The following is a 14,542-nucleotide window of genomic DNA, read 5'->3' as shown; positions in this document are numbered from 1 at the left end:
TTGCCTTCCTCCGACCATAATGGGGTTGAATGATCATGATGATGATGAAGACGACACAACAACACCCAGTCATCTCGAGGCAGGAAAAATCCCTGACCCCACCGGGAATCGAACCCGGGACTCCGTGGTCGGGAAGCGAGACGCTACCGAGAGAAAATAGCAAAACTTATCTACTGCTTTTAGTTTCTGTGTGGTTGTAACTTGATCGACTTTTATTATCTTATTATAAATATTGTATTCATTTTAACTATACTCATTTCATAGTGGAAACATGAGAAAGCTGTCGTGAGCCGTAAATGAAATCATCTACTTGTGAGAAAGTTGTGAAGTTCAAACCATTGGAAACTCAACTGTCTCCATTCCACCTGCATAATCCTCACGCAGTTAGAATAGTGAAAAAGAGTTAAAAATAGCTGAAAATATGCATCCTTCTGATGCATCATGCTAGATACCGTGTTACAAGGAGTAACGTAAATACTGTAATCAGCCCAATGCTAAACTTAACCGTGAGAATTTTGTGCATATCAACACTGGAGAACACCACTCGAGGTACCGTTTCTCTGTAGGCGAGTAAATTTCTACTGGCGAGAATTAGCATACATAACTCGAATTAATAATTAGACCGAAGGAGGAGAAGGGATTAAAACTGATGTCATAGAGGACGATATTACTAAAATGAGCTTAGAGAAGAAAATTCGTGTTGATGAACAAGACGTAGAAGCTCTAGAGGGACTGCTCTTAGATCGAATATTCGAGAGGCTGCACGAGAAGTTTGTTACGAAAAGGGTAACTGTGATAGGAGGCAGTACTACTTGCAGAATACCGTGCTTCAACTTATACGTTAAAGAATTAGTAGTTCAGAAGAAGAAAGCAAGACGGTTATGCGGAGTATAAAGTCATTCGTAAAAAGGTGAACTCTGATACTCCCAAAATAAAAAGAGGATTGTTGGGAGCAATATACAGAGGTATGGAACTAGACCATTATGGAACACAATAGAAAGTATGATGGATGCTACAACAGAAGAAGAACGTTATTAGTGAACACATTGAGATACAGAATGTAAACAAAGTTCAGTGGGGAAATTGTTGTAAATTGTAGTACGAGGGACGTTCGATAAGTAATGCAACATTTTTTTTCTGGAAGGAGGTTGGTTTTATTCAGGATTCCTAACCACCTTATTATTCCCAATCCTTTTGGCTACAAACCCAATTTTTGAAAATAATCTCCGTTCAGTGCGACAGCCTGTATGCCGGCATGGTAGCACGACGTCGGAGCGTACGTCTTATTGCATCAGTAACCTCCATATCATCCACGAACTGCTTCCCGTGGAGTACATCCTTCATAGGGCGAGACAGATGGCAGTCGGAAGCTGCGAGATGCGGACTTTAGGGTGGATGATGAATCAAATGGCTCTGAGCACTATGGGACTCAACATCTGAGGTCATAAATCCCCTAGAACTTAGAACTACGTACACCTAACTAACCTAAAGATATCACATACATCCATGCCCTAGGCAGGATTCGAACCTGCGACCGTAGCGGTCTTGCGGTTCCAGACTGAAGCGCCTAGAACTGCTCGGCCACACAAGCCGACTTAGGGTGGATGAGGAAGAACAGTCCAAAGAAGTTTTGTGAAAACCTATCTGGTGCGCAGACTTGTATGAGGTCTTGCATTGTCATGGAGAAGAATTTCGTTTGCATTTTTTCGTCTATCAATATCTGCAATATTTTCCTTTCCCCCAAAAGAAACTACCTTTCAGAGCTTCATGAAACTATAGGGGCTGGAGCGGGAATATTCCACGATGTCCCACAACATATGCCATTTTTTTCAACCGAAATGGGCTGAGAATAAAATGTATTGCATTACTTATTGGAAACCTCCCGAATAAGGACGTAACAATTGTAAAAAGACTTCTCGTGTGTGGGAAGAATGGACCCCACATCACTAGTTGAAATGAAATGATCGTATGGCGTTTATTGGCCGGGATATCCCCTTCCGGGATCGGCCACCTTATCGCAAGTCTTTTTAGTTGACGCCACTAAGGCGACTTGCGTCTCGAAGATGGTGAAAGACACACAACACCCAGTCCCCTGCCGGGAATGGGACCGGGGCCTCCTTGCATGGTAGGCGGTAACGCTACCACTGCGCTACGGAGGCGGACTTGACTAGTTGAAATTTGTACACATGGACGACCACAAGGGAACAGACTACCCAGATCACTGCCGAGAAGATGAGACAGCAGTTGGTCCAATACATCTACGGATTGATGAACATCAGAAGAAGAATTCGAATAGGGATAAGCCTTAACCAGACGCTTCGCCTTATTTCTGGTCGCCACAGTGTAACTCCGACATATTCGTCCTGCTGCCTCGCTGACGCTACTCCACTTTAAGCGGAGAATTTGAAAAGGAAGAAATAAGTGGCAGGTACTAGGCATCATACAGATGGACCCAGAAAGCACTTCGGTTAAAGGCGCTGCAGTCTGGAACCGCAAGACCACTACGGTCGCAGGTTCGAATCCTGCCTCGGGCATGGATGTATGTGATATCTTTAGGTTAGTTAGGTGTACGTAGTTCTAAGTTCTAGGGGATTTATGACCTCAGATGTTGAGTCCCATAGTGCTCAGAGCAGCAGATAAAACGCTTTAGAAACAGAGAGCTGGAACTCGTTGTGTCTTTCCCATTGTCCCATCTAGAGTCGAGATCCCTGACGCACTGACGCTCATGCAAGGACACTGGACTCAGAGGCAGTGGGTTCGAATCTTCGAGATGGAAGAAATTTTCATCAGCAAAATTTGGGAGGCCTAGGTAGGAAAGATGGTAACGTACGGCTTTGATCGTGAGACTCTGAAGTAATGCCGTCGATTAAATTTCGGTCCACGCCGCAGTATCTCATGGAGTACGACACTGTGGTGCTGACCCGTCTGTCGATTGTAAAAAGGACGCATTTTGTATATTTTACATCGAATTATTTCACTGTGATTACAAATAGGTACCTCACCTAAAGGAAAATCATGTAGTCCGTACCTGAAATTAGTATGTGGGACCTGAAAGACATTTGATGTCAAAGTATTCCACAGTTGGATTCAACATTTGGTCAAGAGTTGTACTCTTATGACAACAGATGACTTGAAGTGGTTTAAATTCCCCCAGATGCAGAAATATGGTGCCAATTTGGTTTCAGGATTCACTTGCACCAATAGTGACCGTATTTCCGGTTCACATAATTCTTTTTGAAGTCACAGTTGTTTCGCGTTAAAATCGTCCGAAATCGAATTCAGTCCTCTTTTGGTACACATTCAGCTCATTTCCAGTGCGATATTAAACAGTAAGCCGTACCATCGGTCACAGTTATTATACTTTCATCCACCCGCCATTGTGTCGGTTCTCGGAGGTAGTTTCTTTTGAAGCTTCCGTATTGTGTATTCAGTACGGCTACGAGCTTCGCGTTGCGCCACAGCGAACCGTAACTCACAAAAGCCGGCAGCGCAGACTCCGCTGTTGCGCCACGGGGAGCTGTGCTTTGCACAATGAGGAGCGCCTCTTTAACAAGGACGCAGCGCGAGTGCTTCGCGCGCCTTTGTGGAGGCAATAGCCGGCTGACGCGCCGCATGCCATACCGGAACCTGCTGGCCGTCAGTGAACCGGGAATGAAAACTCCAGCTTCTCCACTGTGGCGTACTCAATAAACACTAAACAAAACAGACGTCTCAGAAATCTCTTGAAGTAGGTACATTGCCGAACTGTGGTGGTTCCTTCTTTGCTAGCAGCGTTCATACAGTTCTTTAGGAGGATATATGCGAGTTTCACTTTGATTGGTCCGTAAAAAAACAAGTACGGGAGCTGAAACAAAGCCGAGCTGGAAGATTGTGGCCTCACATTTCCCATCTATTCCTGCTGCACATTTCACTACAAACTGGAATAAGTTTTATTCACTCACGAGAAAGAGCACGCGTGACCGTCCCCACATTTCGGCGTATCACGTGACTGGGATGAGATCAGACCGCGTACTGCCTGTCGTCGTGACATTTGGCTGCAGGCTGGGCAAGACGCCCGTGTCCAGCGCACTTGGTCGCGGCCACGTGTGTGAGGTCGTTCAACACTGGCCTGTCACTCCAACTGCTACAGTGGCAAATTTGTACCATGAGTATCTGGATTCCTTGAAAATCATCGCCTGTAGGGTCAACAGCCTAGAGCTGCAATGTGTTGACGATAGGGATCGCCAGTTCTAACAGCGAATGTACGGGACACAACGTAGCAAACCGCGCGTCATTTGCATTGCTGGGAAGTCACAAGCAGTGAGCAGCCACGCCATTTAAAACCACCTGCTCGCTGTTTGGTAGAGAAGCCACCGTCCTTCGCGTGTGCCTCTGGTCCTCCCACGTTATGGAGAACACATTTCCCTGTGGAAGAGGACGAGCGCGTCGAAAATCACACGAGGTGAGCAACCTACTGCAGCATGCAGGGTACATTTCTTTCGCTAAGATGCGTTCTAAAGCTTTAGAAATTATATTTCAAATTAAACAAAAATTAGCGGAGTCTGTAGTAATACAAAATATTTACCTCCGTGACGCACTTCAACAAGACGCAAAGAGTAACAACTCAAGACGACCCGAGCTAGCTATGGTGCTTACGTTAGGTATGTGCGTTCAGTTAGGTTGGATGCGACGTGATGTTCAAATTATCTGTTTGCCTCGTCGGTTTCTTAGTCATCTTACATATCAAAGCCCTGTCATCATTCTATACCTGCAATACCAAATCGCATATGTCCAGTATCTTGGATGTGACTATACATAACACTAGATATTTCTCTACTTCCTTCTTCATTTCAGCCATACAGCTGTGGAACAAACCACTCCGTAAGTTGCGTGTAACCTCAAGCCATATAACATTCAAGTGGAGATTAAAGCTATTTTTATTTTCACAAGTCCGTCTTTATCACATAGATTTTTTTTACACTTTATGACCGGTTTCTTGTCGCCATCTTCAGATCTGTTGTAAACATAAATATTGTGTACTTAAACAAGGACGGACTTGTGTAAATAAAAGTGCTAAAAATATAATGATCGCGGGCTCATATACAGACTTTATGTCTTCAATTGATAAGATTAAAGCTATATCTATTATCTAGGCGTAGCTTCTCTTTTGGCATACACCGGCATGTTTGTTTGAGTTCCACAACGAACCAGTATGTCTGTCGCATTGTTAAGTGCCCGTGCTTTTCTCGTTCTTTTTTCTTTCCGTTCTCTTCCTTCCATCGTTTCTGCTACTCTTATTACTTCTCGCGCTTACTCTTACCAATCAGTTTCTTCTGCGCATTGACTCGTTCTGTACTGCTGCCACATATTTCTATTATATGTCATTACTCACACTCGACAAAAAATTAATGATGAATTTGCTAAACAGTGTTAATAAGTCTGTTATCTCTTAAATTATATATGTTCATTACTATATATTATAATTATCGTCATTATTAAGCATTGCTAATACACTACAGAAGTTATAATTTGACTCACTAAGAACGACTGGTTAGGTTTAAGAGACGGGTGTGAAGGACCTAATCTTGCCAGGAGAAAGAAATTCATAAATAAATAACGGTATTTCATTTACCAATAAAGTGCAGTTCGGGCAGTTAGTGGATTTATTCTTGCGTGAGACACAGGAATCTGTTACCGAATCACATACTTCCAGCTGTTGCCTTAACAACACCTGTATGTACTTCAACATTCGATTGCTGCCGGATTATCAGAGTGGTTTCGCCAACTTCCTACGGATATGATGGGACCTGTATGGGCGAGTGATGCAGTTCTGAACTTAAGAAGTTCCATGAAGTGATCTTCAGACTGAAAGGTACTAATATTGTTCAGTGCTGTGCAGGTGCTCTCGTAGAGAAATGTTCAAATGTGTGTGAAAATCTTATGGGACTTTACTGCTAAGGTCATCAGTCCCTAAGCTTACGCACTACTCAACCTAAGTTATCCTTGGACAAACACACACACCTATGCTCGAGGGAGGACTCTAACTTCTGCCGGGACCAGCTGCACAGTCCATGACTTTCGCGCCCTAGACTGCTCGGCTAATCCCGCGCGCGCTCTCGTAGAGACTGCCGAAATTAAATTACGCTAATAGAAGTTCTCTCTGAATGATAAACGGACAAAACATTTTCCCGCGCTGCATACGTGAAACCATGCGACAAAACTATAATATGCTACGTTATTTCCGAATCATGGTTCAGTATTTCAAATTCATACAAATGCAATACATTTTTCCTTCTCTATCATCAATGAAAACTAGGCACCTTTATGAAGCACCCTGTACATAGAGATGTAATTTGTTCAGCCGTACACAAACTTTAGAAGTACGCATACTTTAAAAGTACATATAACTTGGCCGGCCGGAGTGGCCGTGCTGTTCTGGGCGCTACAGTCTGGAACCGAGCGACCGTTACGGTCGCAGGTTCGAATCCTGCCTCGGGCATGGATGTGTGTGATATTCTTAGGTTAGTTAGGTTTAATTAGTTCTAAGTTCTAGGCGACTGATGACCTCAGAAGTTAAGTCGCATAGTGCTCAGAGTCATTTGAACCATTTGAACACATAGCCTGCACTTGGCATAACGCGACAAACAATACTAGCTCCAACAAGGCGTTGCCTGTTCTCAAATACGACACGTTTATTTTCAAAACAGCGGTTTTTATGTTTGTTATCTTCGTACCAAAGGTGCTGAAACTGGAGTAGCGCAGTTATCTGACGTATTGCACTACGCTCGAATTCCATTCGCTTAAGACAAAATGCGACGAATATGACTGAAGTATGCTGTTTAATTGGAGGCGAGTAAAAATAGCACGTGTCTTCGCCGAGTCACGCCGTTTGGTGATAAAGTTAAGAGCTATTATTTACGAGTGTCAGTTATCGACGCGGCTTGTACGAAAATGCTTTCTTTCCCATATAGAGAAAGAGAAGTATCAGAAAATTGGGAAAATATTGAAAGGAACACCCTGTCTTAGTCGTGGTCATTAGCGACGGAACTGTAGGCCTGCTGGATAGTGAAGGGGCTGAAGGCACGGGCGTGGTTTTGCTTGTGAACTGTCCGGCCATTCGCTACGAGTGATTTAGGAAACCCTCGATAAATACGGCTCTTTTGGTCTTGAAATCTGCGCCTATCGAACACAACTCCAGTGTCTTAATGGCTGAACCACCTCATTCGGTAAGAAATTCTGGAGCGTCTGAAGCTAATAAAAAAAATGTGACAATTACGGGAGTCCTAGAAGAAAGAACAGAGTGTGAATGAGAGGGGAATACTGACCAGAGGAAAGTTCACCTACAGGCATTAACAATAGCAGCCACTTCTTCAGTCATGAGAGGGGGGCACATTTGGGATTAGGAAACACCATATAGATATATGTTGAGGAGCCAGAACAGAATTGTATAGCGAACAGGTAGAGACGAAGGCACATGCTCTAACCTAGTACTGATAGTAAATACACTAAAAATAATAAGGAATCAGGGGTAGTAGATGGGGCATTAGGGACAATTAAGACCTAAATGAGAAGGATTCTAAGTTGAAATCTATAACCACTCGGGTGGCCACCTAGTTTTTACAGCAGAGTACTACAGGAATGCACTCAGTTCACCTACAAAGTTACGAGCTTTGTCGAACAGTCTAAGCAGCTAAGACAAAAACTATATTTTCCATTTGAGCATTCAGTTTTATTTCTCTGACTTCATTGTTACAGTTAAGGAGAAACCAAAGTTGAAGAGCCAAATAAAACTAGTTTCAAGAAATACAGGCGCCAGTCTGAGATATATCTGCCGAGTGCTCGAGGAAATGTAGCTCATCCACTTAGAGATGAAATGTCGACATACAAAATGTTAATGTCTAAAGCGTCACAAAATAGATTCATGATTATTGTTCATAAGTCCAGGATCCTTACTAGGTAGGTTTAATTGACAAAATCCGAAGAGCAGTGCGTTTCGTACTAGTTCGTTAAGCAATCGCGAGACCATCACAAAAATTGTTCATCAAACTCCAAAACAGACGCTAAAATAGGAGTTGTGGATGACAGAAGAATGTGCTATTAAAATTCCGAGAGTGTAATTTCCTAGAAATCAGAAAAGATATTACTTCGTTCTTCATGAGCCGGAATGTGTTTAAAACCAGAGAAACATACAGGGACTTCACCGACAGCCGTTGTGCTTGGGTAGGCTCACCGTTCACTGTGGGAACAGGATAGGCTTACTTAAGGTGACAGCCGAGGACAAATGCTTGGCAGAAACCAACTGTTGCATTACTTAAGACTTCAGTTGAGTAAATCGTAAAGTTTGTATACGGATTTCGAATAACTCTTTTGGTACACTTACCTTTGACTAAAGCAGATCTCTCTCTCAGATTGGGTTCAAGCTTACGCCAGCCTGTAAAAAGAAAAGCGAAGTCAGGTACTTGAGCACTTTTAAAAAGCCTTTCATATTTAATGTAAGGGTCGTTATACATGCGCCGATTCATTTAATAAACAAAATTGTTTTAAAAATTGTTTCATAAGCTCTGCATTTTTCGAACCGGAGTCCATTTTCAACAGCTGGCCTATGCAAGAGAAATGAATATACAGTACCGGAATAAGTAGATAGAAGGATTTGCAATAAAATGAGCAATGGCAGAAGACGTATGTGATGTAGGAAGCAAGGGGGAATCGTATCGAGTTTTTGGATCGGAGACCCTGAGGGGTAGTTCAACCACCTAAACGGAGAAGATTTTCTTTCTTCGCGTACAATGGCGCCTTTCCTTGCTGTGTATGCGAGTTGTGTCGTTGAGTACAGGTGACAGTAATGGATGTGTGCATAGCAAGGTGTCATGTTTGCGTTGTATGATAATGAGAGAAGGGAGAGATGAAACCCAGCCTACTCCTCTCGAATATCACCAACGAGGCCGCCGAGCTTTATGTACCTACCGTCCGGCGAACGAGTCACGTACAATTGTCCGGACTCCGAGACACTGCGAAAATGATCCAATTTCAAACCTCTTCGTAACGTCTGGTGATCAGGACATTTATGTAACCACTTCTCCACTACACTCTCCCCTCCCCCCCACTCTCCCCCCCTGGCGAAATACTGACGTCGAAATGTTCATTTTCTACGAATCAGTCACGTCAGAGATGGACGATACCGCACAAAGGCACACGATAAAATAAAGGTAGGAGAACCTACGTTTTGTTGGTGATTTATACCTGAAAATAAAACTTGATCTGAGGTACACATCAGGCGATGCATCCCGTTCATCACATAGGCAGTGTTTCGGTAGTGATAGGGGTAGCGGATCTATGCGTGGGATACATTTGAAGGGCTTATTTCAATAGTGGTACAAGTCCACTTTTGTTCATTTTGAGATACAGAGTCCTAAAGTTAAATGAGTGCTGAAAAATCTGTAGTTGAGATACCAGAAATATTAAAGCATAGGGCGTCTTGCTAGAGATGAACCTTTCTTTCTGTTTGTTTGGATCATTAATTTCAGGAGCATTATAGGCAGAAAAGTGGAGGTAATGGGCTTGTACCACTATTGAAATAAGCCCTTCATTTGTCATCGTCATTGAACGATAACGCTGCAAGAAGCTACTGACCTATTACGTGTATCCATTTGTTCACGTAGCACCGATATGCGAGCTGCAACTTCGGAAGACAATGCACCACACCGACGCTCCCTAATTGTGTCACAGTGGTTGGACGATCACTCCGCGCAAATGACGGTGCTTCAGAGCCCTCGTAATCGCTTGACATCAATACCGTTTAGCACATGTGAGTCACAGTCGGGGGAGATGTGGACGCCTCGGACGTAGTTCCAACCACTCTTCATGAGTTGTGCTTTGTGGTTGAAAGGTCATTCAAAGTGATAGCTCCGTAACTCTTTCCGTGCCTCGCGGGATCCATAGCACGAGGCGTCATCGCATTCAGGGCTACTACATGGATGTCTCTAATTCAGCTGTTCCGTAGTACAAACACAAGGAGTGCGAGATAGGACGAAAGTAGTCCCTCGGAATGTCAGGGAAAATAACGGCAGGAGCGGGACACGAGTCGCCGAGTTGTTTACGCTCGGCAGACCACGAACAAGGCGACGAGCATTGCCGGAGGACCGGAGCCGCGCTGCGCCGCGAACCGGTTATTAGCGAAGGCGCGGCGGGCGGAAGGGCCTAGATCCTGCGACGGCGCGGCGTCGGCTAAGAATACCCGCCGCCATATTTGGCAATGCGCGCGCACTCAGAGCGCAGCAGTGGCCGGCCGGCGGCCGTGGCGAGCGGGTTGTTGGTTGTTGTCGTTCTGTGCGGCGCACAGTAGCAGCTCGCCGGTCCATAGCTGGTCTGCGCCTGGGATAGTACTAGTCCCTAGGCGGTGACAGTACACAGAGTAGTGAAGCTTCCACGCACAGTAACGCTGTGTACCGGGCGGAGGTCCGAACACTGACACATTTCGCGCGAGAGGCAATGCACATTCCAGTCTCAGACCTTCACAATGAGTTTATATTATAACCAGCTGAGTACCCGGCATTGTCTGCTTATGTATATATTTCAGTCTCCCATTAGTCCATATGCTCCTCCCTCTCTCTCTATCTCCTCCACCCCCACTCTCTGTTCCATCTCCTCCACCCCCACTCTTTATCTCTTTCACCCCCTCTCTCTGCCCATCTCCTCCACTCCCATACACTGTCCATCTCCTCCTCCCCCTCTATCCATCTACTTCTCCTGTCTCTCCCAGATCATCTTCTCCCCTTTTCTTTCTGTGTCCATCTCCTCCTCTTCCTTTTCTCTCTCCATTTACTCCTCCCCCTCTGTCTGTTCATCTTTTACTCCCCTATGTCTCTCTCCATCTCTTTCTCCCGTCTCGGTCCCTCTGTTTCTCTACCTGTCTTTGTCCATTTACCCCTGCCCTATCTCTGTCCATTCCCCCATCCCTATCTCTGTTCATTTACTCCTCTTCTAATCTGTGCCTGAAGCCTCCTACCCCCGCACTGTCTATCCATCTCCTCTTCCTTCTCTCTCCACATTATTTCACTCACTCTAACACTCCAATAGAAGGCTTGTGGTTCTCACACTACAGTATTTCTTTCCAGAATGTAACTAATGTGTGTAGCAAATTTGATTGAAATCGTTCCAAGGGTTTTTCACCTGTGACTTTTTCCGCATGGCCTTGTCAAATGTATTTCATTCATATTTAACATACGAGGTGCATTCAAGTTCTAAGGCCTCCGATTTTTTTCTCTGGACTGGAAAGAGATAGAAACATGCGCATCATTTTAAAATGAGGCCGCGTTCATTGTCAATACGTCCCAGAGATAGCAGCACCGTACGGCAGATGGAATTTTACCGCCAGCAGCGAGAATGAGAACTGTTTTAAATACTTAAAATGGCGACGTTTTCCTTACTTGAACAGCGTGCAATCATTCGTTTTCTGAATTTGCGTGGTGTGAAACCAATTGAAATTCATCGACAGTTGAAGGAGACATGTGGTGATGGAGTTATGGATGTGTCGAAAGTGCGTTCGTGGGTGCGACAGTTTAATGAAGGCAGAACATCGTGTGACAACAAACAGAAAAAACCTCGGGCTCGCACAAGCCGGTCTGACGACACGATCGAGAAAGTGGAGAGAATTGTTTTGGGGGATCGCCGAATGACTGTTGAAAAGATCGCCTCCAGAGTTGGCATTTCTGTGGGTTCTGTGCACGCAATCCTGCATGACGACCTGAAAATGCGAAAAGTGTCATCCAGGTGGGTGCCACGAATGCTGACGGACGACCACATGGCTGCCCGTGTGGCATGTTGCCAAGCAATGTTGATGCGCAACGACAGCATGAATGGGACTTCCTTTTCGTCGGTTGTGACAATGGATGAGACGTGGATGCCATTTTTCAATCTAGAAACAAAGCGCCAGTCAGCTCAGTGGAAGCACACAGATTCACCGCCACCAAAAAAATTTCGGGTAACTGCCATTGCTGAAAAAATGATGGTGTCCATGTTCTGGGACAGCGAGGGCGTAATCCTTACGCATTGCGTTCCAAAGGGCACTACGGTAACAGGTACATCCTACGAAAATGTTTTGAAGAACAAATTCCTTTCTGCACTGCAACAAAAACGTCCGGGAAGGGCTGCGTGTGTGCTGTTTCACCAAGACAACGCACCCGCACATCGAGCTAACGTTACGCAACAGTTTCTTCGTGATAACAACTTTGAAGTGATTCCTCATGCTCCCTACTCACCTGACCTGGCTCCTAGTGACTTTTGGCTTTTTCTAACAATGAAAGACACTCTCCGTGGCCGCACATTCACCAGCCGTGCTGCTATTGCCTCAACGATTTTCCAGTGGTCAAAACAGACTCCTAAAGAAGCTTTCGCCGCTGCCATGGAATCATGGCGTCAGCGTTGTGAAAAATGTGTACGTCTGCAGGGCGATTACGTCGAGAAGTAACGCCAGTTTCATAGATTTCGGGTGAGTAGTTATTTAGAAAAAAATCGGAGGCCTTAGAACTTGAATGCACCTCGTATTTCAAGCGTATTTGTACACATATTTCACCTGTATGTCTAGCGAATTTCGCTCCGCGCTTTCATTTTCACGCAACTCATTGTTTATGACGTCGTATGGCTCAAATGGTTCAAATGGCTCTGAGCACTATGGGACTCAACTGCTGAGGTCAGTAGTCCCCGAGAACTTAGAACTAGTGAAACCTAACTAACCTAAGGACATCACAAACATCCATGCCCGAGGCAGGAGTCGAACCTCCGACCGTAGCGGTCTTGCGGTTCCAGACTGCAGCGCCTTGAACCGCACGGCCACTTCGGCCGGCTATGACGTCGTATCTCCTGAGCTATTTATCATACGATGATAAATTTTTCTAGGTGCATTCAGTGGCATATGTGGACACCGTCTGCGACATGTATTGCGAATAAACTTAGTGGCAAAGAAATAATAAAATGTCATGCACGATGCGGCAGTTTTTTCTCGCATCTCAGTATATGATGTCATACCTCCTGAAATATGTATCGTACAATAATAGTTTTGTAGGTACATTCAGCGGCAGATGGGTATGCTGTCTGCTAAAAATGTTGCGAATAGAGTTAGCAGCAACGAAGTAATAAATTTAAAAGTCCCTGATGATGCGGTTGTTTCTCGCGCACCTCAATGTTTATAACGTCATATCTCGTGAATCAAGTGTCGTACAATGATGTAATTTTTCTGAGCACATCTAGTACATGTTAATACTGTGGTTCGTGTGAATACTGTCTGGAAAACGAGTCACGAATACAATTAGCAGTAAAGAAGTGATAAATTAATACGTCACGCTTCATGTGACAGTTTTACTGCAAGAGCAGCGAAAATGTAGCAAACGATAAACTTTTTTCCCTTCATCATTCTATGGGTGTCGTCAGCGAGGAGAAGTATCGTAAAGATTTGAAATGATGTGTAAAACTTGTTGCACTTCTCTACGTGCTCTCATTCTTAAATATTGGATGACTAAAGTACGGGTATTCTCGCATCGTGAGCTACGCAGCTTTTTCACTCCATCCTCACCCCTTTGATAGGTGGGTGGTTCTTACCCCACCATTATTATTTCCAGACAGTATATCACATGTATACCAAGTTTGGTTCAGACCGCTCAAGTGGTTTAGTGGGAGATGTGGAACATAAATAGATACATACGTACATCCATTTTTATAATTTGTACGGATATCTTTCTTGCGTGTTGTTTACGAATCCTAGACCAGTGCATAGTTTTACCGTTTCCACGTGTTCCATAACAGCACACAATGCTGCCTATCGGAGATTTGGTGTAGATTAAGGAGACAATTTGAGATGCAGAAATGTTGTGGAATGCAGTCAGCAAAACTCGCCTTCGGAATGTTATTTATTTATTTTATTCTTATTTTCATAACCTGCAGTTGAAGGGGTATTCAAGTTGTATACGGCAGTTAGTTCTTTCACACGTTGTCAACTTCTAGCTTTCTGTGGCTACAGAAAGTCTATTTTAAGTATCTGTCTGTATTAGGACCCAGTTCTTTGTCCTAAACGGCTTGAATTGGAGACAAAGGCATCATTAGGAGTGCCCCAGGAATGTGTGATAGGACCGCTCTTGCTCTCCATGCACAGATATGATCTGACGGGTAGGATAAGCTACAATCTGCGCTTGTTTGCTGATGTCGCTGTAGTATGTGAGAAGGTGTGGTCTTTGAGTGACTCTAGGGGGCTACAGGGTAATTTGAACAGAGTTTCAATTTGGTGTGATCAATGGCAGCTTTCAGTAAATGTGGAAAAATATAAGCTAATGAGGTGAGTAAAAGAAACAATTGTGCAATGTTCCAATACAGTATTAATGGTATGCTGCTTCGCACAGTCATGTGGAGTAACGTTGCAGAGCGACTTGAAATGGAACGAGCATGTAAGGTTTGTTGTAGGGAAGGCAAATGGTCGACTTCATGTTATTGGAAAAATTGTTGGAAAGTGTAGCTCGTTTATAAAGGAGACAATGTACACTTGTGTGACCTATTGATGAATACTGCTCGATTGTTA

At 44.3% G+C, this 14,542-nt stretch overlaps 1 long non-coding RNA gene across 2 annotated transcripts in view; it reads right to left on the bottom strand.

Moving 5' to 3' along the window:
- LOC124595416 overlaps positions 1-14,542 on the bottom strand; it is a 488,794-nt gene that overhangs the window by 7,160 nt on the left and 467,092 nt on the right. For both annotated transcript variants that reach the window (XR_006978203.1, XR_006978202.1), the window contains one exon: positions 8,360-8,410. This is a non-coding gene — a long non-coding RNA (uncharacterized LOC124595416). The remainder of the gene's footprint in view (positions 1-8,359; positions 8,411-14,542) is intronic.

This window comes from Schistocerca americana, chromosome 2 (genome assembly GCF_021461395.2).
Source record: "Schistocerca americana isolate TAMUIC-IGC-003095 chromosome 2, iqSchAmer2.1, whole genome shotgun sequence".
In the NCBI taxonomy this organism is placed as follows: Eukaryota; Metazoa; Arthropoda; class Insecta; order Orthoptera; family Acrididae; genus Schistocerca; species Schistocerca americana.
Note: the sequence above shows the minus strand (reverse complement) of the source record. Positions and strands in the feature narration are given on the sequence as shown.